The sequence below is a fragment of the Uloborus diversus genome, chromosome 4, assembly GCF_026930045.1.
Source record: "Uloborus diversus isolate 005 chromosome 4, Udiv.v.3.1, whole genome shotgun sequence".
Classification (NCBI taxonomy): Eukaryota; Metazoa; Arthropoda; class Arachnida; order Araneae; family Uloboridae; genus Uloborus; species Uloborus diversus.
The window spans coordinates 178,429,388-178,454,250 of record NC_072734.1 but is presented as its reverse complement, the minus strand read 5'-3'; the positions used below and the strand labels follow the sequence as shown (position 1 = coordinate 178,454,250).

The window sequence follows — 24,863 nt, the reverse complement described above, 5'->3', positions numbered from 1 at the left end:
GACTTCTGTTTTAAAAAAGTCAAATTACGTCACAGGAGAATTATTATATCTTCTACATAATATGAGAGGGGAGGGGAATGCCCTTCCTACCCTCCCATTCAGAAAGTTCCCCATTTGGCGCCCATTGGAAATATCTTCCACAACCTCAATTCGATCAGACTTCCACAGCACGAGGGGATGGAAGAGAGGATGAAGAAGAGAGGGAACACCGAGAGCAATGCAGCATCGTTCTCCGGAGCAACCGCTTGGAGGCGCTGCTTCTCTCATCCCCTTCTCTCTCGTTCACCACTCCCCCTTTCGGAAAAAGGCGGTTATGGAAGCCCGCATTGTGCCGCACGTTGAAAACAGATCTTTTGGGTCATCTGTCCATAGATAATCAGCCGATCCCCACTCCATCCTCAGACAAGGATCTCTGTTCAAGAAAAACATCTCGCAGAGAGATACTAAAGCCAGATCCAAACAGAGAACACGGAATGATGCAAAGGATGAGGAGAGGATATCGACCGAAGACCACTCTGGTATATAACAGAGTTCAAGAAGACGTGGCAGACCGTGTTGATGCGAACAGCGTCCTGGACACACACGCGGATCAGCTCTGCTCTCTGGACGTTGCATCATCATCCTTGTCATGCCATAGCGCCAGTTTCAGCAAGACCATCCTGGGGGCATGGCTGCTCAATTTGTCTGTGTTGTTGGCCACCGTGCTACAAGTCTCTGAGGCTCTGCCAGGAGCCAAGAGACTGCACGATGATTTGCTCAGTGACTATAACCGATTAATAAGGCCGGTCGGAAATCATTCTCACAAAGTGACTGTTCAGCTGGGTCTAAAGCTCTCACAGCTCATCGACATAGTAAGTACAATTCCTTGAGAAATTACTCCTTTAGACTATATTATTAATTTACAGAACTCATTTTTATTTTAATAGACAAAAAAACAAAAACAAATAATGCTACATCAATTAAATACTTAATACTCTCACTGGGGAATAATTTGTTTAACAGTAGCTTTCATATTTCTAAATCCTAAAAAAGAAGCAGTTTCTTTAGAACAAATAAAATATTTAAAAAATAACTGTTTGTTACACTTTTTCTGAACTATAGTTATTGTTTATTTGTTTACAGAGCTCTTAAATTTTAATATAAAATAATTACTGGTTTTGTTTAACCACATTATTACCTTACAGAACTCATTTTTATTTTAATAGACAAAAAAACTAACAATGTTACTGCAAATTGAAATACTTACTACTTTCACTGGGGAATAATTTGTTTAACAGTAGATTTCATATTTTTAAATGAAATTTAAAAAATTTTCTTCAAAATAAATAAAATTTAAAAAAAAAACTGTTTCTCATACTTTTTCTGAACTATAGTTGTAGTTTATTTGTCAACAGAACTCTCAAATTTTGAAACAAAATAAGTGCTGGTTTTTGTTTAAGACAGCGTTTGTTTTGTATTATCTATCATCATTTCCGGAACATATACACTTTTGATTGCTTCAATAATTCATAGTTACTCAGCTAGATTAAAATTATAAAGTCATTATTGGGAAAGTTATAACCTTACATATCAGACCTTACTTGATAAATAAACATTAATAGTTGATGAAATTTTACTGTGCATAAAAGCAAGGTTTAACAAAGGTTTTTATTGCTTTTACTGCTCACCGACAAACACTATGGGACATTTATTTTTATTTGTTTTGGAAAAGGTTCAGTTAGGCAGAACTATTATCTGACAGTTTTGAGAAGTTACGTGTTTGTAAAAGCCTAGAAGATGCATTAAGTTGATTTAAAAGCAATTTCAAGTTTTAAATATCTCCTGAACTGTGTTCATTGATCAATGTATTAAGTTATATATATTTTTTTGAATGTAATAGGTTTTGTAAAGTATATTTGTGTAGCAATAATGACAGAGAAAATATTTAACTAAAACGTATAAGTTAATGGGGTAGTACTTTTGAACGTGTCTGATAGCCAATGTACAAATTGAGTAGCCCATTGCTCTAAGCAATCTCTTAAAATTTTAGAAAAAAAGGCTTGACATTTGTAGACAGGTAAAATTTACGTTTGATGCACGAACTAAGAAAATGATTGGACTTAATTAGAATTATTGACTTATGTATTTTTAATTGAAATATTGTTCAAATGAACATGCATAAATACAATTGTTTATAAAAGACTTATTCATTTGTTGATTACTCATGTATTTTGAATTAAAATCGTATTCAAATAAACATGCGTCAGCACAGTTGTTGATATACCACATATTCAGTTCTTGATAACTCAGGTATTTTTTAATTAAAATAGCAATCAAATAACCATGCGTGAATACAGTTGTTTACAAAACACTTATTCATTTGTTGAGGATTCATGTATTTTTAATTAAAATAGTATTCAAATAAACATGCGTCAATACAGTTGTTGATATACCACATATTCATTTCTTGATGAATCAGGTACTTTTAATTAAAATAACAATCAAATAACCATGAGTGAATACAGTTGTTTACAAAACACTTATTTATTTGTTACTGCTCATATAGCAATCGATTCTTTTCTACTTAGAAAGATTATATTGCCGTTACTGAAGTACTATGTAATACGTTCTTTTTCTATGGGTTGGAAATTTTGATTCAGTACAGATAATTTTGAAACGAATCATTAAAGGTGTAGAGGAGTATTTAATATTTTATTTTCAGGTTAGAAAGATTATATTACTGTTACTGAAGAACTATACAACATGTTCTTTTGTTATGGGGTGGAAACTTTGATTTAATACAGATAATTTTGAAACGAATCATTAAAATTGTAAAGGATTACTTAATATTTTATTTTCAGATTAAATTTAAAAACAAAAATGGAATTTGACTTCCGTTGGTACTGCTATATAAAATAAGAGGGGGCGGGGAGGAAGTTTTTAGGTGTCGAAATTAATGAAAGCTCTCAACATTTAATGGATTTGAACACTTGTTTAATATGTAAATTTCATAAACTAAAATGCTAAAAGTAATTTTGATGTTCATTAAGAAATAATATTTTTTTCTCTTAGTTGCATCTTCGTTTAAACTCAAATTATGTGAGTGGTGATAATATTTATGTCGAATAGACTCCGCGTTTGCCAGTTTTCGTAAAGCAATATATAAAATGATACGGCTCAATGCCAATCAAAGCGTTTTAATAACGATTTGTCTCTAACTTTTTTTTTTAATTACTACTTAGTATGCGTAAACGTACTGTGCTCGCATCGTGTTGAAATGCTCAAAGAACTAACTCCGTATGCTTTTTAAAATCAAGTGAGATATTATAAGTGAAGAAATTGCTTAAATGTAGAAATAATTTAGAAAAAGATAGCACATTAATGATAAATTTCACCAACTTGAAAGTATTATTACAAATATACGTTTATTGATGATATGTTGAATTAATGTCGTGACCAAAGGTGGAACAACTTTTAAAAATTTCTCATCAGGAAGTAATTCAAGAAATAGCTGCTTACGGCAAGAATATAGGTTTTTTCAGTGCTTTGTCGTTTTAAACTACTAGTTTATTTCTAACATTAAAATGGTATAAAATAATGTCATGTCATTTTTGAAATGCGTCTGTGATTGTCATTAGTGACAATTTTTTTTCACTTGATGCTGCAAAGTCTGTGTTACATATATTTATTTATTTATTTAGTTACTGAGAAAGTTTCATGTTTCTGGTATTGTTAAGAAACATTAATTATTTCACATTTGAAGCAAAAGTTGGATTTTTCCTGATTAATATAATTTTATTTAAACATTATTTTTTTTTTAAGTGTATTAAATAAAAAACAATTATTGCTGAAAATAATATTTATATGGGTTGCTATTTTTGATACAATCGTAATTATGAGTGTCGATCCAGAAGTAAGGTTCCTATCAATTTTACGAATAGACAAAAAAATTTTATGCTCATTGAAATTTTCATCGTTGGAAAAATAAAACTTTCCTCTATTTTTCTACATAATCGCCATCTTTTTCTACACATTTTTGTAGACGGTGCTCCAATTTCTGTTTCCCAATATCAGAGAATTCCAACGCCAAACCGTTGAGGAACCTATTCTTTCACTTCATCGTCACTACCGAAGCGTTGGCCACTCAAGTGTTCCTTTAATTTCCCCAACACTCAACTGAGACAGTTATTGTGCAACACTAAGAAAACTCAGGCGAGCTATCCAGAACCGCCGGTGAGGACGACTGACAGCCTGCGTAACGCTGCTTCACGACAACGCGCTAAACCCACGAACTTTTGACAGACTTAGGGTGGATTGTCATGTCTTACCCACCTTACAGTCCGGACCTCGCGCCTAGTGATTATCACTTGTTCTCCAGGTTCAAGGAACACATGAGAGGCCAAAGCTTCTGTAGTGACGATGAAGTCAAAGAAGAGGTTAAATGTTTCCTCAACCGTTTGGAGGCGGAGTTCTATGATATTGGGAAACAGAAATTGGAGCACCCACAAAAATGTGTAGAAAAAAAATGCGATTATGTAGAAAAATAGAGGGAAATTTCATCTTTCTAACAATGAAAATTTCTATACAAATAAATATAAGAACAAAAAAAAATGTGTTTGTCAAATTGATGGGAACCTTATTTCTGGTTTGATCCTCGTAAAATTTGGAGTCGTCTCTAGCATTCTAATACTTTTATTTGATTAAATAAGTTGCTTTTAATGTAAGTTCCTCAAACTTTTTTTTATAAAACTTTGATTAATTTCAGTGTTGTATTAAACTGCTGGGTTTAAAAATCAGTAAAGCAAATCATCTTAATGGACTGCCCATTATAATGATGTATTTGTATTTAAAAGTAACATAACCCTTAGATTGTACTACTTAAATCGCTATAAAACTATCGTGTATAATTAAACTTCACTTTTAAAAACTTTTGAAGGGATTATAGAGAGTTTAGGTCAATAAAATATGACGAAAAATGAAGTTTTAAAAACGTATGATCGCATCAAATATCCCAAAAAAATTCTGGGATTTTGTGACTAAAGTAAAAACGAAAGATTCTGTGCTAAATCTAAGGGGTCTAGCATGAAATGTTCAAAAATAACAAAACTGTCCACAAAAAAAAAAAAAAAAAAAATAGTAATAAAATTGATGAATGTCCATCGCCTTGCAAGCTATTAGTTAACATTTCTGCATGCGACATGAGGCTATTTGTCTGTGTGCTATGATTCGAGGTTTTGTTTAAAAAATTGCCCTCAGTCATTTTAATTGAATCAGAAAAGTAAGGAATTCTCTAGAAGAACCGTGGATTAACCGGAAGCTTGATGAATCATTTAGCTTTCATTTTTAACAGTGAATCATAAGCCTCATTCAAAAAGCACTTTCATGTCGCGAAATTCTCAATTCACTTCTTGAAAACAACAGTTGGGGGGGGGGGGAACCCTCCGACTGTAAAAAGAGGTGGTGTCTCAGAAAGTATTTTTACCCAGAGACGTAAACCAGTTCTTATGCCACATTCTGGGTAGAAACCGGCAAAAACTCCAGCCAAAAGCTAAACCCGAGTAGATCCGCGTATAGGTCATAAGAGCGGCATGTGAACACAGCTATTTGAAATGCAAATTAGCTACAGGAGACGCTACAGTATCTGGGCAATGGCTGTTGAAAAGAGGTAAAACACAGACACTCGTACTCCGGTACATCTATCCAATCGGATAAATGCCTTGTCGGTGCAAAATTAATTTTTTATTCCTCTCAGAGAAAATCATCAGTTCAAAGATGGTACAGTGAGAGGCTGGAGAAATTGTCATTGAGCAAGAATTGGGAGATGCTTGTTTCTGGAGGCCTCTTGATCACAACCTATCCCGTGCGGTTAGTGTTACGGATTTCAGGATAAGGACAAAGCATGATCATCTTGCCGCACGCCTCTGCTACATCGGTGTCCTGGCATTAATGAGACTAACCATGAACACTGAACAACTGAAGGCTTACTCTGTTCTCGACCATAGTATAAAAAGAATCCTGCAAAACCTTTTCAGAGGGTAAACTTTGTACTGATCAGCGTCACCTAATGGCACAACAGTCCAGAATGTGCGTTGACTAAGAAGAATGCCTCTTAGGCTATTTTTTAAATCACAGCAAGGTAGATTTTCCAAGCGCAAAAACTGCGAATAGCGTGATGAGTCAGCACTATTATGCATTGCTGCTGGAGAATCAGTCAGTATAGTCATCTGATAGCGCGAATTAAATACGAGCACAAATATCCACAGCAGAGGTTGCTTCCATCCTAGTAGTTAAATTCAAATTGAGTATAATTGTTTCATGTGACAACCCGTGGCACCACCGAATTTTAATGGAGCAAGTAATACACTTATCACCTTTTTTTTTTTCTCGAGAAATGCTTCATATAACTCCAGTTATCGCCGAAATCACTGATCGAATAACGCTCTGACGTCTCCAGCAATGAAGTTACTTATAAACATGAATTACTTTACAATCCTAATATATTTAATGGCCCAAATCACTGTTTGAGTAATGTTCTGACGTCACCAGCAATGAAAATATTTTTAAGCATAAATTACTTTACAATTGAGAATGTTTATTGAAATTTTATATATTTTTACGAGAAAATGGATGAGACTCTTCATATATTTTTTTCACTCTTGCCAATTTTTTGGCTCCAAAAAAAGTTAATGTTCTTCTACATCGCTGATTTTGTCAGAAAGGAACAATTGCTCAAAGTTATGTGATCCGAAACTTCAACGATCAAAATATCCCCTAAGACAATGCAGAAGACTCTTCTTCCCGGAGCCAAACAGGACAAAAAAAAAAAAAAAAAAAGAAAAGGATGATCCAAAACATACGCAAGCAATAATGAAACATTTTATTCTTAAAATACTCTTAATTTTAAATATTTTTGTTCTGGAAGTTGGCAACAACTCAATTTTCGGTATGCACACTATTTTTACTTTTGAAGCCCATGCACATTGAAGCTTTCAGTATATTTTAGTTTCTAGTGCGGTCAAGATGTTTTTTTTTTTTTGCCCCAAGATTAGAAATTCTCTTTAAATGCAAAAGCCTTTCATGATAGTCGTGTGGGTTTTCGTCGGATTCAATTCTTCTGCTCTGATTTTAACATGGCCTATGGTATGAAAATAGTCTTCCTCTATAAAGAACGCAATATCAAGTGTGTCAATGTCTTTTCCATCAACGAATGACTTTAGCCATCGACAGTATCTTAATGTTTAATTCATATAATCAGTAGCTTTATATTCCTGAAGTAATGAAACACCTTGAGTATATAATTGCATGAATAAATAATTGCTTCAGAGCTCTGTGATAGCACATGCATTGAGACGCTGAGATTGCAGACATGAGCTTAAGAGCCTACATGATAAATCCATGTATGATGCCAGACTTCTGACTCTTCGAAGAGAGATTCAACAGTCCATATCGCGCTGGCCCATTAAAGATAGGCATTCACTTCCGATCCTGTCTCAAACGTTTCAAGTTAATTGACGAGTGCACTGCAAATTCAAAGTACACATTGGTAACACGTTTGGAACACTTAAATGAAGAAAAAGTGTTCCAGTTTCTTGAATGTGCATTTTTTTTTCCCAACCGTACGCGTTTCGTTAAAACGAAAGGGTACTTAAACGTACTCCGAATCGGTTCCGAATGTGTGCCGTTTAGGATGATTGTTGTCTTTAATCTTGGAAACACATTTGAGAACATATTAAGGAATCACTTGAGAGAAGATTACGAACACATTTAGGCACAATCGTGAAATCACGGTTTCGGTTCGCACAAATATAATTTCGACAACTTTCTTCAATTACCAGACTATAAAATATCTCAATATGATACTGATAGAAATTTCTTTGCAATGAAACGCTGTCGGCTGATGTTGCGAATACCATCAAGAAAGATGGCATTCGTCGTCAGTCGAACCAACCATTGCCAATTGGTGGTTGGTTGGCAGCTGTCTCGCATTGCTATACAATTAACAGCAAAAACTACTGATATGATCAAAGGAGTTTCTCGTAAGTGCTGTAAAAGAGTCTCCTAAAAGTGTGCTATAAGGTGTTACAAAAGAAAGGACATGCGTCAGTGTTCAAACAATGTTTTCAAATGTGCTCCCAAAAGTTACAAAGTTGTGCTGAATCAAATAAGTGTTTGGAAAAGTGGTTTCAGAAGTGTTAACTGTTCTAAAAGGTGTGCTGCAAAATTTTCTATAAAAGGGGAACAAGTATACCTGTTCAAAACGTGTTCCAAAAGTGGCTAAAGGTTTGCAGTGTATTAGCTTTGTGTGCAAAATCAATAGGAAATTAAATTAAAAGTTTCAACAATGGCTTGAAATAGGTGAAACATACTCAATAATGAAAAAAATTCAGGCAACAAATTTAAAATCTACTTAAAGTATCAATGCTTTTTTATATTTTATATATTCTCTATATTTTTAGCTACATCATAAAGACTACTTAATTATGAACTTGCATTATCAAATGCCTCCAAATGCGAAAAACATTGCCCATTAACTCTGACCAATATGTTTTAATTTAAAATGCAAACCCTTAAATGTCTGGTAATAACAAGAAATAGTCTTGCCACACTTTCAAAATAAGTAGTTAATGTTATGAACAGTGTATCTAATAAAAACAGTGGATCAAAAGTAGCAAAGTAAAGAAAGAAATTTTACAAAATGTTACGTCATGAAGTGCATCTTACATTTAATTATAAAGTTTCGTCCATGATCCATTGACTACAGCGGTAAAAGTTAAATCGTGTAATATGTGTCTCATTTTTCTCAGCTATGTTTCAAAGTAATTGTTTTTCAGAAAATGAACAAGCTTATATGACATTTTAATAAAACTAAATAATTTTAGAAGGTAGATAATTAAAGCTTCAGCAGCTGTTGACAGCTGAATTTCCTTTTCTTGGAAATGTACGAGAACAACTGTCAGGAAAATATTGCTGCTGGAGGCAGGAGAATTAAACAACAGCGTGCAAATGAAAAATGTTGCAGGAGGGAAGACTAAATTATGTGAGCGATAATACGCGAAAAAAGGGCGAAGAATGAAGTATTTTTTGAAATTGTCAGGCAGGTTTTTTAAATTAAACTACAAGCTGTACATTAACGAGAGTGAATCAAGCACAACAGATCTTGAATCAAATTTGTACCTAAGAACTAGACTGACGTAAATCCGAAAATTCAAAACTATTCCACAGTACCGACGAGAACAAAAAAAAAAGAAACAACACTTAAATGGGGGAAAAATTGGACAGTAATAATTCTTATTAAAAATCTCTGGACATTGAATGTAAAATTAGTGACTTGAAAGTCGCCAAGGAAGTTAAAAATAAAGCCAAATCAATAATTATGGTAGTTGATAGATATTTCTAAGAGGTATTGTTAGAAATAATTTTGGCGACAGAAAGCATGAGAAAGATTTCAGCAGGTGCGTGGGACAGGCAGTGGGTACAGGAAGTGGAAAAGTCCAAACATTTTGTTAGTAGCCCAAACAAGTTACACAAAACATTACTAATGGATGCATTGGAAAATTGCAAATGAGTTGCAACGGTTGAAGAAAAATGATGAATAAAGCAGAAAGCAATCTATTGCACTGCACTGAGAAAAAGGAAATTTGAGATTGGTTGAGGAGTTAAAAATTTGAAGATGAATGTAATTAAAAAAAAAACTGCGATTTTATCACAAGTGCATCAATACAATGTTCCAAACTGCTCACCGTTCAAAAGAACGATCGTTCATTTTTTAAGTTGAACGAACGGATCCGTTCATTTTAAGGATTCGTTCTTTTTGACCCAATCGTTCATGAACGACACATTCTTTAGAGCATTGTTTGTCGAAGCATATTCCGCATCGAGGTATGGAAACGTCAATCTTTCAAAAAAGTCATTCGTCAAAAAATCATTTTCAATTTTTTAGCCGGTTTAAAAGAGCAAGCTTTCCATCCTTTGCATGCGCCAGAAAAATGTTTTTCATTTCTGTAAAATTATCACAATGTGACTTACGTTCTTCTGGATCTGAGGTACAGAAATTTCCTATCAAATTTTACTGAATACCACATATCGCAGCAAGCAGGGGGTCCATTCTGCAGAAAACGGTCGTTTTGTTGCTATATTTCGATATGATATGCATTGAGCATGTATGTTTTACCCCCCCCCCCCCCCCCAAGAAAGTTTAAAATCACAGACCTACCGCCTTCCTGATTTAAATAATATAGAAGTTGAGTAAATAATAAAACGGGAAATTTTGCCTTCACAAGTTTTGCTTGCATTTTATGACTGTAATAGAAACGTTAAGTTTATAGACGGCGCAACAATTTGAAAGTTAGCACACATTTAAAAGCAAATGATAATACAATAATTTATTTTTTACCTTTAACCGATTCCGAAAGAGTTGTGCAACTGAATGCCTTTTTCGTTGAGTAAAACTAAAATACTATAAGAAGTAGTTCAGGGATTTAAACGGTAACTGATAGCCAAGTGGACCTTAATGGGAAGAGGGGTTGATTAGACACACGCGCTGAATAACTCGCCAAGCTATTGAGGGGATCTAGTTAAAAAAAAAAAAATCTTACAGATTTCGGCTGCTAAATTTCAAGGGTGTTTTTTTTTTTTTTGCCTACACTTACACCTACACACACATACACGTACACACACAAACACATACACACACGCATACATACAGACACCTACACATACACAAACACACATACACACAACCCACACAAACACATACACACACGCATACATACAGACACCTACACATACACAAACACACATACACACAACCCACACAAACACATACACACACGCATACATGCAGACACCTACACACATACACACAACCCACACAAACACATACACACACGCATACATACAGACACCTACACATACACACAAATACTCACACGTACACATACCCCCCACACACACTCATACACACAAATACAATCACGTACACAACCACACACAAACACACATACACACAACCCCCCACACACACAAATAAACAAACCCCCCGCCCCACACACAAACACTCACGCCTACATACACAGACATATTCGTGATTGCGAAAAACATTATTTGAATTCAAGATGTCAAAGTTCAAATTAATTTTAGTACTTTCTTCAATTTCATTTTTTTATAAGGATTTTAGAGGAGGGAGTTTTAAATCTCATCCAAGCCCTTTAGGTTTTTTTATTCCTAAAAGTTTATGAAGTAGGACATTTGTTTAAAAAAAAACCAGCTCTTGTAATGTAGACAGAAAGGAAAAAATAATATTTGAATGCAAAGTATGTGAAACAGCAATGGAACTGCCCGACAACTGAATATAACTTAGTTTATTGGATGAACATAAAATAAGATTAATAAAGTAATTAACCAAACTATTCACTCTATAGTAGAATAACACTGGGGGAAGTGGGGAGGCTTGATATCAGTTGCCTTAAGCTTATCATCGCTAGTTGGACATTAATGTAGATTCCTTGTGTGTGCTCGTTAATGTAAATCAAGTGTACTCCGTATATTTATTTATTCATTTATTTTTCACATAAAAGTAATTTGTTTGTTCATTTATTTTATTTGCATTATGTTCACCTCAGTAAAAAATTAAGTTATACTTATCAGACAAACACCATTTTCTGCAGAACACACTTTTCAAAGAGTAATTTCAGCATTTTACTTTCATAATTCCATAAAAACGTCCTTTTTTTTTAAATATATATTTTTTTCGATTTGCAAAAGTCAATGCTACAAGACTAAATATTTCTACTGAAAACAATTTACAAGTATGATTGCAAATTAACCGACGAATTTCTTTTACTGTGACATTTTATCCCGTACAGTGATGATGTTTTTCTTTAATGTTTTAAATTTTAATATTAGTTCAATGTAACATTTTGCATGTTACATTGAACCAATGTAACATGTTCATAAATAGCATTTTCAAACTCTTAAACTTCCCATCTCTCGTTTTGTACGCTATTAATTAAAATTCTCTAACTAGCGAATACGTTTTAATTCTACTAGCGTTTTTAAATTTTTTATCTAAAACGCCTCCTTTTTTAAAAAATTTGGTTAAACAATCTATCATGTGTTTGCAATGCTAAACAAGTTTTCTTTTTCTAAACAAATTCATAGTAATTTTCATTAAAAAAAATTATTTAAAGAAAAAAATATTTTTGTTTGCGAGCTTAAACTATCTCATCACTCATGAGATAACTTCAAACTTTGAACGAAAGTAGGTAGCCGAAATGGAGTGCAAGTTCATTAAATTACTGCAGCTTTTAACTTTAAGAAAGCAAGAACTCGTGTGCTGTACACGAAATCAATTTACTTTCGATGTCAATCTTAATTAGCTCTCACTTTCCCTAATTAGGGTCTAATTTGGCCAGCAATTGGAGTTGGAATGAAATGTCTGCACAACTGGAATCTAAAAAAAATGTGATGGCAGGTATTTGATAAAAAGGAACATTACCCCTTTTTGAAAGAAAATGACTTTATGTTCTTTAAATTGGAAATATTTTTAAAGGAATTACTAAATTAAATTTAATAATTGAAAAATACAAGAAAATATCAGAATATATATAACCGTACAGTAAACTCCTGATTATACCAGAGCGGATTATCCGCTAACCAAGCATCAATCAGGAACATGTATTTTCGCAACAAAAAGCAAACACCAATGACTTTTTTTTTTTTCGAAAAATTGTAAATTTAAACTCAATTGGTTTTTTTTTTTCGTTGATTTATTTTTATTTATTTTTTTTTTTTTTGCTTTCTTCATCGTACGTACACTTGCTCTATGTTAATGTTGAGTTCTGTTGTGCAAAAATATAAAATATTTTTACTGTACTGAATATATTTTCACTGATTGTAGAAAATATTATGCATCAATATAGCGAAGTTTTTTTGAGGAGGGACAATTTTTACCTTAGTTGCCCCTCATTTTAGCCCTTTTGTGTTTTATCCGCGATTTTTAATATATGCGGCACTTGTGCCACCCAATGGGGTGGTTTCCTTCAGTCAAAAGCATTACCTTTAGTCACTGAAATTGATAGAATAAGCAATATATATATATATATATATATATATATATATATATATATATATATATATATATATATATATATATATATATATATATATATATATATATATATATATATATATAACATGAACCCAGAAAATACTTTCACTTTCCCAACAGTGTTATTTTTTAATTAATTTTTTAAAATGTCCGATTTTTCAAACAAGGCGTGGTCTTGATGACGTCACAAATGATGCTCTTAGGCGCATCTTTCCAACGCAGTTTAAACGTTATAATAATCAAGAAGCGAATTAAAATTGCGCTCAACGCTTGCAATCAACCCTATCGTTGCCAATACATGTGAGTAAAGATGCGAATTAAATATTTTGCTCAGTGAACGGCAACAATGAATGGCATTTCATCATTTGTGATGTCATCGGCAGAAGCCGTAAACAATAAAAGCGCTCTGATTTAAGTAATTTTTTAAAAATATTAAACTTAAATAAGATATTTAAAAAAATGGTCAGATCCTATGTTTTTAAGCATGCTCTTTCAGAAAAAAATACTTTTAAAATTTTGGAAACGACCCCATTCTGTGGATAATCGGAAGTTTACTGTACATAGCTACTATTATAAAATTTTTAAATCGTCTCTAGATCCCCTGTAACTACAACAATAAATGATATTTGGTGTACTTTATCTATTTCAACTTAGCTTTTTCACTGCAAAAACCTGTTAATAATGAGCAGGTAATGTGTCTAATTTCTGTCTATCATATCTGGCAAATAACCGGAAAGCTTCCCACTAAAAGTTAGTAACCTTGCTGAAATTAACCTAGTATGCTTCTGAAAAACGAAGAAACCTTCCTAATCAAAACTAGTCATGTTTCTGTACTAACTTAAAAACCTTCAGTGAAAACTAATTCTTGTATATATTAATAGCTTGGCACCTTCCTGATTTATAATGAAAGCTCATAGAGCAAATATGGCCATGGCAAAGACGGGATTGCACGCTCTTCCTTTAAAGCTTCAATATCCGGAGACTGCATTTCTACCAAAATTGGAGCGCCCTTAATTCAATCTGGAGGGACCTTAACTAAGCGGATGGAGAAACAATTAATGAAGGAGCCCAATAAATTTATTACACTGATAGTTAAAAATGTTTTTCACCGCAGTAAAAAAACGGCATTAATAAAACTCGTAGCGATTCAGAAAACTTTTCAGCCAAAAAAAAAAAAAAAAATCAAGAAACTGGTATGAACACTGGTATGAAATCCCGAAAAAGTACCCAAAAGTAATCTGCGACATTCGGATTTTTGACAGCGTGTTTTTTTTTTTTTTTTTTTTTTTCCAATATCTAGTTGGAAAATTATAAGACAACTACAGAACTACATATACAGAAAACCAACTAGAATAAGGAAATGAATAAAAAATATTTTAATTTTCTTAAGTTGTCGCTTAGGATTTTACATAAGTAGATATTGATGACAAGTTTTCGCCCAAATGGACTAATGTCGGAAATTTCTTCATACTTGAAAAACAGGACTCATTCTTTAGGAACTCAAAACCACGTGTTCTTGGAAAATTACTCGATTCTTATGCATATTTTGCACTTTGTACTGAATACTTATATTCCGTATGTTTGCGCTCCCAAAAATAATTAAAAATATAAACTAACAATTGAAAGATACTTCTTAAAAATAGTAGTTTATGAAATTATGTAAAATCAATGTGTAACTAAGGAAGGATGTTAAGAAACGAGCTGATGTGTGCATCACATGACTTCCTTTTACACCAATTTAATGCTATTTCCCTATTATTGCAATTTTAATGGGATTCTCTCTCTAACTCTTTAAATATCACTAGCAATGGCCACATTGAAAGCAGATTTAAAAAAAAAAAAAAAACAATCGCCAAATTTTTCGCCAAGTTGGCGACAAAACTTGGCAACCAAAAGACTGGCGATATATCGCCAAGTGACCGCCAAATTATAACACCACTTGAGTTTGCATCGAAATTAACAATGATTTCCCCCCAAAAAGGTGCAAAAGACCCCTTTAGAAACACCCGAATGCAACCAAAATAGGAGGTGCACAACTAGACCCCACTACGAGTCTATGTACCAAATTTCAACTTTCTAGGACATACCATTTTTGAGTTATGCGAGATACATACGCACATACGCACATACGCACATACACACATACGCACATACATACAGACGTCACGAGAAAAGTCGTTGTAATTACCTCGGTGATGGTCAAAATGGATATTTCGCGTGTCTATACATTCTTAGGCACTTTTCCGCATGTGGTCGAATCGAAAAAAAAACTCAACATTCATTTGGGGGTGAGCAAAATGGAAATTAAGGGCGATTTTTGAGTGAAATTTTTTTCGCGAATACAATACTTCCTTTTTTGTAAAAGGAAGTAAAAAGTACCGCCCCTTAGCAATGACTAAGGTAGAACTGCATGCAATATACCGACATCCCCCTTATCCCATTAAGAGACTGCAGTTTCGTTCTTGTTATGAAATATTAGTTTAGCATAGGAAATAGCCAAGTTGGAGGCAGAAGTCATGTTACTGAAGCTGGAAGTGCAACAAACTGGTATATTAAAAAAAAAAACGGGCTGATGTGTGCATCACATGACTTCCTTTTACACCAATTAAAAGTTAATTCCCCAGTATTGGCAATTCAAATGTGATTTAATAGTTAGCTCTCTAAATATCACCAACAATGGCCAAATTGAAACTAGATTTTTAAAAAAAAATCGCCAAATTTGTCGCCATGTTAGTGACAAAACTTGGAGACCGAAAGACTGGCGATATAGCTTCAAATGTCCGCCAAATTATAACACCACTTGAGTTTGCATCGAAATTAACAATTATTGCCCCCCAAAAAGGCGTGAAACATCCCCTTTGGAACATCCGAATGCAACCAAAAAGGGAGGTAAAAACTGGACCCCACTAGGAGTCTACGTACCAAATTTCAACTTTCTAGGATATATCGTTCTTGAGTTATGCGACATACATACGCACGTTACGAGAAAAGTCGTTGAATCAACTCGGGGAGTGTTAAAATGGATCTTTCGGGTGCTTATACGTTCTAAGGCACCTATCTGCGTGTGATAGGGTAGAAAAAAAAAACTCAAAATTAATTCGGGGGTGAGTAAAATGGAAATTAAGGCCGAATTTTGAGTGATTTTTTTTTTTTTTTTTTTTTCGCGAATACAATACTTCCATTTTTGTAAAAGGAAGTAAACATATCTCACCAGCGAGTGTCCGCAGACATGGTTATTCCCTATTCAGGACTGATGAGTCCATAACAAGGATAAAATTGCAGTCTCTAGATGGGATCACCGAGTGTTTGGAATATTACATATAGTTCTACCTTAACCTTTATTAGGGGCGGTAACTTACTGCGTAATACCCAAGCTTTGCTTTCAATTTACGAGTTGAACCGCACCATGTCTGCGGACTCTTGCTAGTGTGATACACGTATTGTATCTACCAGTTAGTTGGCACTATCTGCTTTAATAAGATGCCATCTGCCTTCAGCTTAGTTATTGACACTTCCAGACTGATGAGTCCATTACAAGAACGAAAATGCAGTCTCTAAATACTATAACCGGGTTGTCGGTATATTGCACGAGAAAGGTTTGTTCAGACACCACAGTACCCTTGAATAATTTGTGGGCAACGCTAGAAATATTCTTAGTGATAAAATCGATAATTTCAACAACATTAGCTGTTAGTAATTTTTATAAAAAGAAAGAAATGGTGCAGAGTTTGAGACTCTTACTGCATACATGTACAAAGCATGTTTTATTAAACATACTTTAAGGGTACTTTTTGAACATCAAACTATTTTAACGATATAAATTAAGACCTTAGAGAATAAAATAAAGTCAAATTACAAATTGTTTACTTGCCCCTTAAATGCTTCATTCGACAATGTAAAATTTTTAGTCGGGGAAGCACACCGTAGGGATTACTCCAGTAATTGGAATTTTTTCCAGACATAAAAAACTAAAGCTAAGCAAAAAATGATACGATATGATATATTTTCAGAACACCTGGCATCATGTTTGCAAAGGGTTGTTTTCTTTTAAATTTTAATTGAAATACATATTTTTATTCATTTTGTTTTTATTTTACACATTTTTACTTCTTTTTACAAAAAAGAAAGTATTGTATTCGCGAAAAAATTTTCACTTAAAAATCGACCTTAATTTCCATTTTGCTCACCCCCGAATGAATGTTGAGTTTTTTTTTTTTTTGACTCGACCACACGTGGATAAGTGCCTGAGAACGTATAGACACGCGAAATATCCATTTTGACGATTCCCGAGTTAATTACAACGAGTTTTCTCGTGACGTCTGTATGTACATATGTATGTTGCATAACTCAAGAACAGTATGCTCTAGAACGTTGAAATTTGGTACGTAGACTCCTAGTGGGGTCTAGTTGTGCACCTCCTCTTTTGTTTCATTCGGGTGCTTCTAAAGGGGTTTTTGGCCCCTTTTTGGGGAGAAATCATTGTTAATTTCTATGTAAACTCAAGTGGTATTCTAGTTTGGCGGACACTTTGCAATATATCGCCAGTCTTTTGATCGCCAAGTTTTGTCGCCAAGTTGGCGACAAATTTGGCGATTTTTTTCTTTTTTTAATCTGGTTTTTTCGCCACTGTTGGTTAATTTAGAGAGTAAACTATTGAATCACATTAAAATTGCCAATAATGGGAAAATGACATTAAATTGGAGTAAAAGGAAGTCATGTGATGCACACATCAGCTTGTTTTTTCTGCGAATTAGCCTGTGGAATAGGCAATGTATTTGTATCTAGAAGAATGATGATCCATCATAAATACGGCTAAACTGTAAAATACGGCTGAACTGAAAAATGCGTGCTGTTACATTGAAAATTTGAATTGTGTTTGAACCCACTTAATAAATACTGGATAGAAAACATATCCGAATTGGCCGTACGCCGTTATTTAATTACTTTAATTTGGTGTTTTGAGAGCTCAATACTTCAACATACAGTCGGACCCCGATTTAACGAATTCATCGGGACCGAAACTTTTATACGTTGAATCGAGGTTATTCGTAATATCGGGGTGTGATTTTTTTAACTGCACTTTCTTTATCTGAAATACGTAACAAGCAACTCCGCAAAAATATCCATATATTAAAAAGTGAAACTGAATTAGAAAATTTTTATTCAGCATTTCGCGACTTATTACACACTAGTTACAGTAAACTCCCGATTATCCGTGGAATTGAGTGGCACGGTAACAGCGGATAAGCGAAAACCGCGGATAATCCGAATAACTGGTAAAAAAACGATGCTATTGTATGCTAGCTAAAAAATATGAATAACACTCACATAAATTTAAATTACAGCTAAACGCTATGCTATACTCCATCTATTAACATTGAATATAAAAAATGAGCATGTGTAAAAGCTAAAAGCGAACACTAACACAATCATATGTTAAAAAAACATTGATTGACGGTTAAAAAAAATAGCGAATAGACCCGCGGATAATCCGAGTTGCGGATAAACCAACCGCCGATAATCGGGAGTTTACTATAGTTTGAAATTTTAAACTACTAACCCTAAGTAAAGATGTTTGACAATTTCCTTGATACTTGACACGAAATAGTTCTGTTTCGACTTCATGGAGAGAAGAAAATACTTGATCATTTGCAGCCTGCTGCATGAGATATTGTTTTACAGTTTCCAAGCCATATAAGCATTTGAAAAAGTAAGTTTTAATGGGAGTTTCACTACCGCTTTTCTGCATCAAAATCAACATTCGTTGGTTGCCCCTGCGCCCGTCAAAAATTGTTGATTGATTCCAAGAAGTCTTTTTCTATTTCGGACAATAACGTTTGGAAAACAATCCAATATTTTCTAACTCAAATTAACAAAAAACATTTTTTCGGCTGTTAAAATAATTTGTTAATTCAGGGTTTATTATTCGGTAAATAGGAATTCATTTTAGTCGGGGAAAAAGAAAAAATTCGTTAAATCACGAAATTCGTTAAATAGAGGTTTGTTAAATCGAGGTCCGACTGTAGTACTAGGTCTACTTGCGAACTCTATAACGACATTTTAACTTATCCGTACTTAAGTACACATCAACGATCTCTAGTGCAAGGATTCACACGGGGCCCATCAACTGCATTCGAATATCAGGAACTGGAGGTAAATGCAACTCTTTACCAGGCCGAATTTAACTAAATGCCACCCCTAGGCAGATTTGAAATCTGCCCCCTCCCTTCCCTAAAAGAAGCAAAAACTCTAAAACAAGCAAAAAAGAGTGTTTCGGAAATTTAAACTGTTAAGTTCATGAAGAAATGATGACGTTTTACATTCAGGGATGCCCCGATGGGAGTTTACAGCGATCCCCCAAAAAATTCCTTATTAGGCAAATTTTGCTGACGATTCGGAAAATTAGAAAGATAATATTGCAACATATTCTTTTAAAAATTTTAAAATCGCATTGTTGAAAAAATTCTCTGTAAAAACGAAATAATGCTAATATTTTACTTTCAAGAATAAAAAAAAATCATTTAAAAAATGTGCGGTTAAAGCAAAATTTGCCACTTCTGAAAATTTTGTCGCCCTAGGCAGCTGCCTACTCTGCTTTTTGGGAAATTGGGTCCCGCTTTTTACCTCAAAAACAGACTGACGTAAGTACAAAAATTGAGATATTCCGTTTTTTTAGTGCCAAAGAATATGACACTCTTGGCTTCCTTAAGAGGTTTTCTACCTCCAGCTCAGTCACTTCCTATGCCGAACAGATGAGTTCTAATAAGCTCGAAACTGCAGTCCTATGCTGGAATGACTGAGCTGGCGGTGTGTTTCATATATTTCTGCCTTAGCCCTGGCTATAGGGTGAAAACTTACTGAAAATAAAAGAAGATGTTTATTGCTTTAAAAATCCTAATTTATGTAGTTGGCGAATTCAAAAACAAAAATGTCGCAATGTACCATTATTTTTTCCCATCATTCGTCTACCTGGAAAAATAGACTGCAGCCCAAAAGGGCCATGACTGGCCTTATTAGAACTCCGGTGTCCCGTTAAATTACCAAAGGATCAGGTGAAGGATATGATCATGTCCTGTGTATGCTGCACATACCTGCACTGACTGCATGCAGGAGTGACTAAAAACAAAATAAAGACTAAGCAGTGCATTGAATACGAGGATTGACCTTTTTCCGTTCCATTGAAGTAAACTTGGAATTTTCGGTATTTGATTGTATTTTTTGATTTTGAATTAAACGAATGTGTGCGTCAATATGTTTCATTTTGCCAATTAAGATTTTTTTTTATTTATTATTAAGCAATCACAAAATGCTTATTGTTTTCTTTTCACTGTTGCATGACGTCCGTCCTTTTAATTTCCCCCTCCCCCCGCCACCTTCCTCTGCAGCATCACCGTCGCCCGGCCCCTTCCGATGCTGCTCCTATAGCGAGCACCTTCTCCAGGTTGCGTCCATATCCTACACACGCGTTCATACACTCACACACATGCCTACATACACACACATGCCTACATACGCACACACGCTTACATACACACACGCCTACATACACAGACACGCCTGCATGCACGCAAGCCTACACACATGAACGCTTACACACACACTTACACCTACGCGCATACATACATATACACAAACACACACAAACGCGCGCATACATACACGCACTCGTGATTGCGAAAACATAGATTGAATTCGAGAAGCCAAAAATTCAAACTTTCTTTTTTTTTTCAGTTTAATAGTATATACATTTTTGTGAGTTTTTTTGGAACTTTATTGGGGCTGCTAATAAAGCCAGTCTTCCATTATTGAAATTTATTAAAAAAATATGATTGAAACATTTCAAACGGAATCATTATTATTATTTGTATGAGTCATTTGATGAATTTGCAAAATTTGGAGACAAATGGGTCATGAAATAGCAATATACTAGACCATGAACTATAAGGTGGCTAAGGTGGTCTAATTTATAGCACTTACCTTGCATGTTTCTTTTTTTTTACATGAACTCAATGATAATAATAATAATAATAATAATAACAATTCTGTTTGCAATCTTTTAAAATGTTTCTAGCCACAAAATCTTGGGATTTAACGGCGTTACAGACAAAAAAGGCCCCAGAAAGAAAGAGAAAACTCTAAATAAACTCTAAATAAACGAGTATGAAACTCTAAATAAACAAATTGCTTATTCTTTTCCAGAGCCTCGTTCTCTTGAATATACGTAGTTATTTAATTTGAAGTATTACTAAGTGCGTGATTAGTGTGTAGATTATATATTTTTATTTTTACACAAAACTCTTGAAATGCTCGTAGTTTATTAAAAAACTAGTGGTACCCGCACAGATTTGCCCGTAGTAGAAAATTAAAAGGTCATTTGCTTCGCCAGTATATTTACAAATACTGGATCATGAATTTCTCGCCACTTTGCTATGTTCATTTGCTTGCCCCTGTTACGGTTTCACGTTATGGTAATTTACTGGTTCACGTTGTGATATTTTGCTCAGTAAAATTTTCTCAAAATTATTACAGAAAAAGAACATAATTGAATTTTCGAAAAACCGCTTCGAGGTGCACACCCCTATGCTATAAACTGATTCTGTGGCAAATTTCATGAAAATCGGCCGAACGGTCTAGGCGCTATGCGCGTCACAGAGATCTTGACAGACATCCATAGACTTTCAGCTTGATTATTAGTAAGGATAAGCAAACAGAGAACTAGAAAAAGTAAGTTATCAAAGAAATGATCTTAAATGAAATTATTTTATGGATCAAAAATTTACATCTATTTTCAGTTACGTTTTGATGCTCAATTTACCAAACACGCGCAACGGTTATGCGTAATACGACTTCTACTTGCTAAGACATTTTTCAAAACTATAGGAATAAAAAAAAATGTATTGCTTTCAACATATGGTGCCCAGATAAATTGATGATAGCATTCTTTTTGTGCTTTTTCAGGATAGGAGCATCTTAGAATTGGACAAATACATATTGTCTAGAAAGTTTTCTTTTCAATCGATTTATTATATTGCTATCGTGCTGGTACTCCTATGGACGTACATCGCGTGTTGGTGATATGTTCAATGGCAGCTAAATCATTTTTCTTTTTTTTTTTCAGATCTTTTATCGAGAATCATCTTTCAAAATAGAAGTCTCCACTCCTGCTTTGTAGGAAATGGTTGGAGATATTATTTATCTTTCTTTTAAAAAAAAATCTTATTTTGGATTTATTCAAAGCCACTATTCTTTTTTATAAGAAATATGGGCATGATATCGTCTTTATAAGCACAACAATTGAAGAATGTTATTTGTTTTCTGCATTTAAATAAAAATAAAACAAACTAGTATGTTGTGGCCATCCCGAAACTTTCTTCTATATCTTTCTTATAGTTCCAATATCTCCCCATGCTTAAAGAGGAAGCAATATTCCCGACAAAAACAGAATTACACACGCCAAAACTTGACGACCATCCCAATTCCCGATTTATTTCAAGAGCAAAGCAAAGAATGAAAATTATTTTAAAAGCTTTGCTTAAAATAATTACAAACATTTATTTGTTAACAAGCACAAGATGGCTACAGTTAAAAAGTTCAAATCATTGCGATTTTATGGACATTTTCCAGTAATTAAAATTACTCGAAATACGCAGACGACGGTCTAGTACAATTTATCTTTTTTATTGTTGCAAGAATAAAGCTATCTTTATTGGAAAAAAAAAATCAGTCCCCCATGGAGCGATTGGCGCCAAAATTAAACTAACGCCTGTTTTACATATGGATTGACATTTATCCCAAGTTTCATCCAGAACATAGCATTACTTCTTGAGGTATAACACTCACAAAAAAAAAAAACGTTCAATTGCGCCACCCCCTTTTCAGCTATTGATTCCAAAATAGAAACATCCCTTATACCCTCAAAGGGCTTCTTGTCGATAAATCTTTTTTTATTCCGTTTTTTACTTCTTGAGATACAGCAGTCACAATTGACGACAAAAAACGTTCTATAGCTCAACGCCCGTTTGAGTTTTTACACCAAAATTGAATCAGCACCTGTACCTCTTAGGGGCAATATATGGATCAAATTTTGTTTGATTCCGTCAGTTATTTCCTGGGGAATAGCAGGAACGCATAACTCAAGAAACGTCCCATTGCGACCCCCCTTGGAGGAATTCGATCCAAAAACATTTCATGCGGTAGTTTTTGCTGTAGAGCAGCCACCAAAAACTGGTCACACACATACGTAACACACACACACACACAGATATTTTCCTAAAATGGTCGAAATGGACTCAGCACACGTCAAAACGTTCGAATCCCTCAAAATTCGAAATTCGAAAATTTGCAGGAATCCAATACTTTCTTCCATATATTATATATAGAAGAAAATAAAAAGGGAAAAGTCGTGCATGAAATCCAAATGGTCTAAGCCCCCATTAAATGCATAATATTAACCAAATTGTTCGTATTGCTATTGACATTATGGTCCCCTTCACTTTGCGAGTTCTTAGAGAAAACGTTTTCACGCAACGCGATACGACTCTGTCATCCCCATTTGCAGGGTGCTACCTGGGGCGGGAGGGGTTGTGGCACAGACTGAGTCATTGAAATTTTTAAAGGGGGAGGGAGTGTTTTCAAGGGTATTTTTTCTTTTTTTTTGGAGGAGGGCTCTTTCTTTTGGAGGTGTCTTAGCAATACTTGGGGGGAGGGGGGTGCCCTAGCTCTTAGGAGGATGGACACCACTGCCATTTGCATTTAGTTGAACCAAGGTTATCGTAAGTTATTTCACTGACTTCCGTTATTTTAGTTGAACCAGAAAAATGGTGTACACCTTTGACGGTCTATGTACTAACTGGAACGTTGAACCTTTATTTTTAGCAATATGCAAGTAAATCTCTTGCAGAAAATAAATTATTGTATGTTTTTTTATGTACCAAGAAGCTATCAATGTATACAATATATATATATATATATATATATATATATATATATATATATATATATATATATATATATATATATATATATATATATATATATATATGTGTGTGTGTGTGTGTGTGTGTGTGTGTATATATGTGCATATATATGTGTGTATGTGTATATATATATATATATATATATATTCTGTTCGTTACTGAGCTGCAAAATGAAATTTCAATGGAGCGGAGATTTTGAAAATGATAACAACAATATACATAATATTAAATTAAATCCCTAAATTATTTAAAATTTGAAGAAAAAAACAGAGAACTTTTCGGATAATCTTCGTCCAGTCTGGAAGCACTCCTGGTACTAACAAAGAACACACTGAAAAAACAGTCAATGATTACCAATATACAATCAATTCCATACTTGGAAGTGTTGCTTTATCCTCATATATATAAAAGCTAAAATCACTGACCGAGTATCACCAAATGTCGGACATAAGGTCCAAGGATCCGAGGGGCTGGAAATCCGAGGGGCAGAAAGTCCGACCAACACTAGGTCCAGCGGACAAAACTTCCAGCATACAGATCCGACGAGCGGATCAGATTCCAGCGTACAGATCTAACAGACGAAAGGTCCACGAGCAGAAGATCCACATTTTTGGAACAGCTTGGACATAAGGTCCAGTTTTGAAAGTTTGTTTCTGAAACTTCTTGCTATTTTTTCTATTCAATATATTTTTTTTCACTGTGATTTTATTGAAATTAATCTTTTCAAACATGAAATAGTTTACATTTTAATACATTGTCCAATGAGTACCAACAAAGATTATATCTGAAAAGACGACGGA

At 34.1% G+C, this 24,863-nt stretch overlaps 1 pseudogene; it reads left to right on the top strand.

The window, feature by feature from the left end:
- The first annotated feature begins 403 nt into the window (after positions 1-403).
- The window catches only part of LOC129220368 (acetylcholine receptor subunit alpha-like), an 82,543-nt pseudogene continuing 58,083 nt past the window's right edge, over positions 404-24,863 (top strand).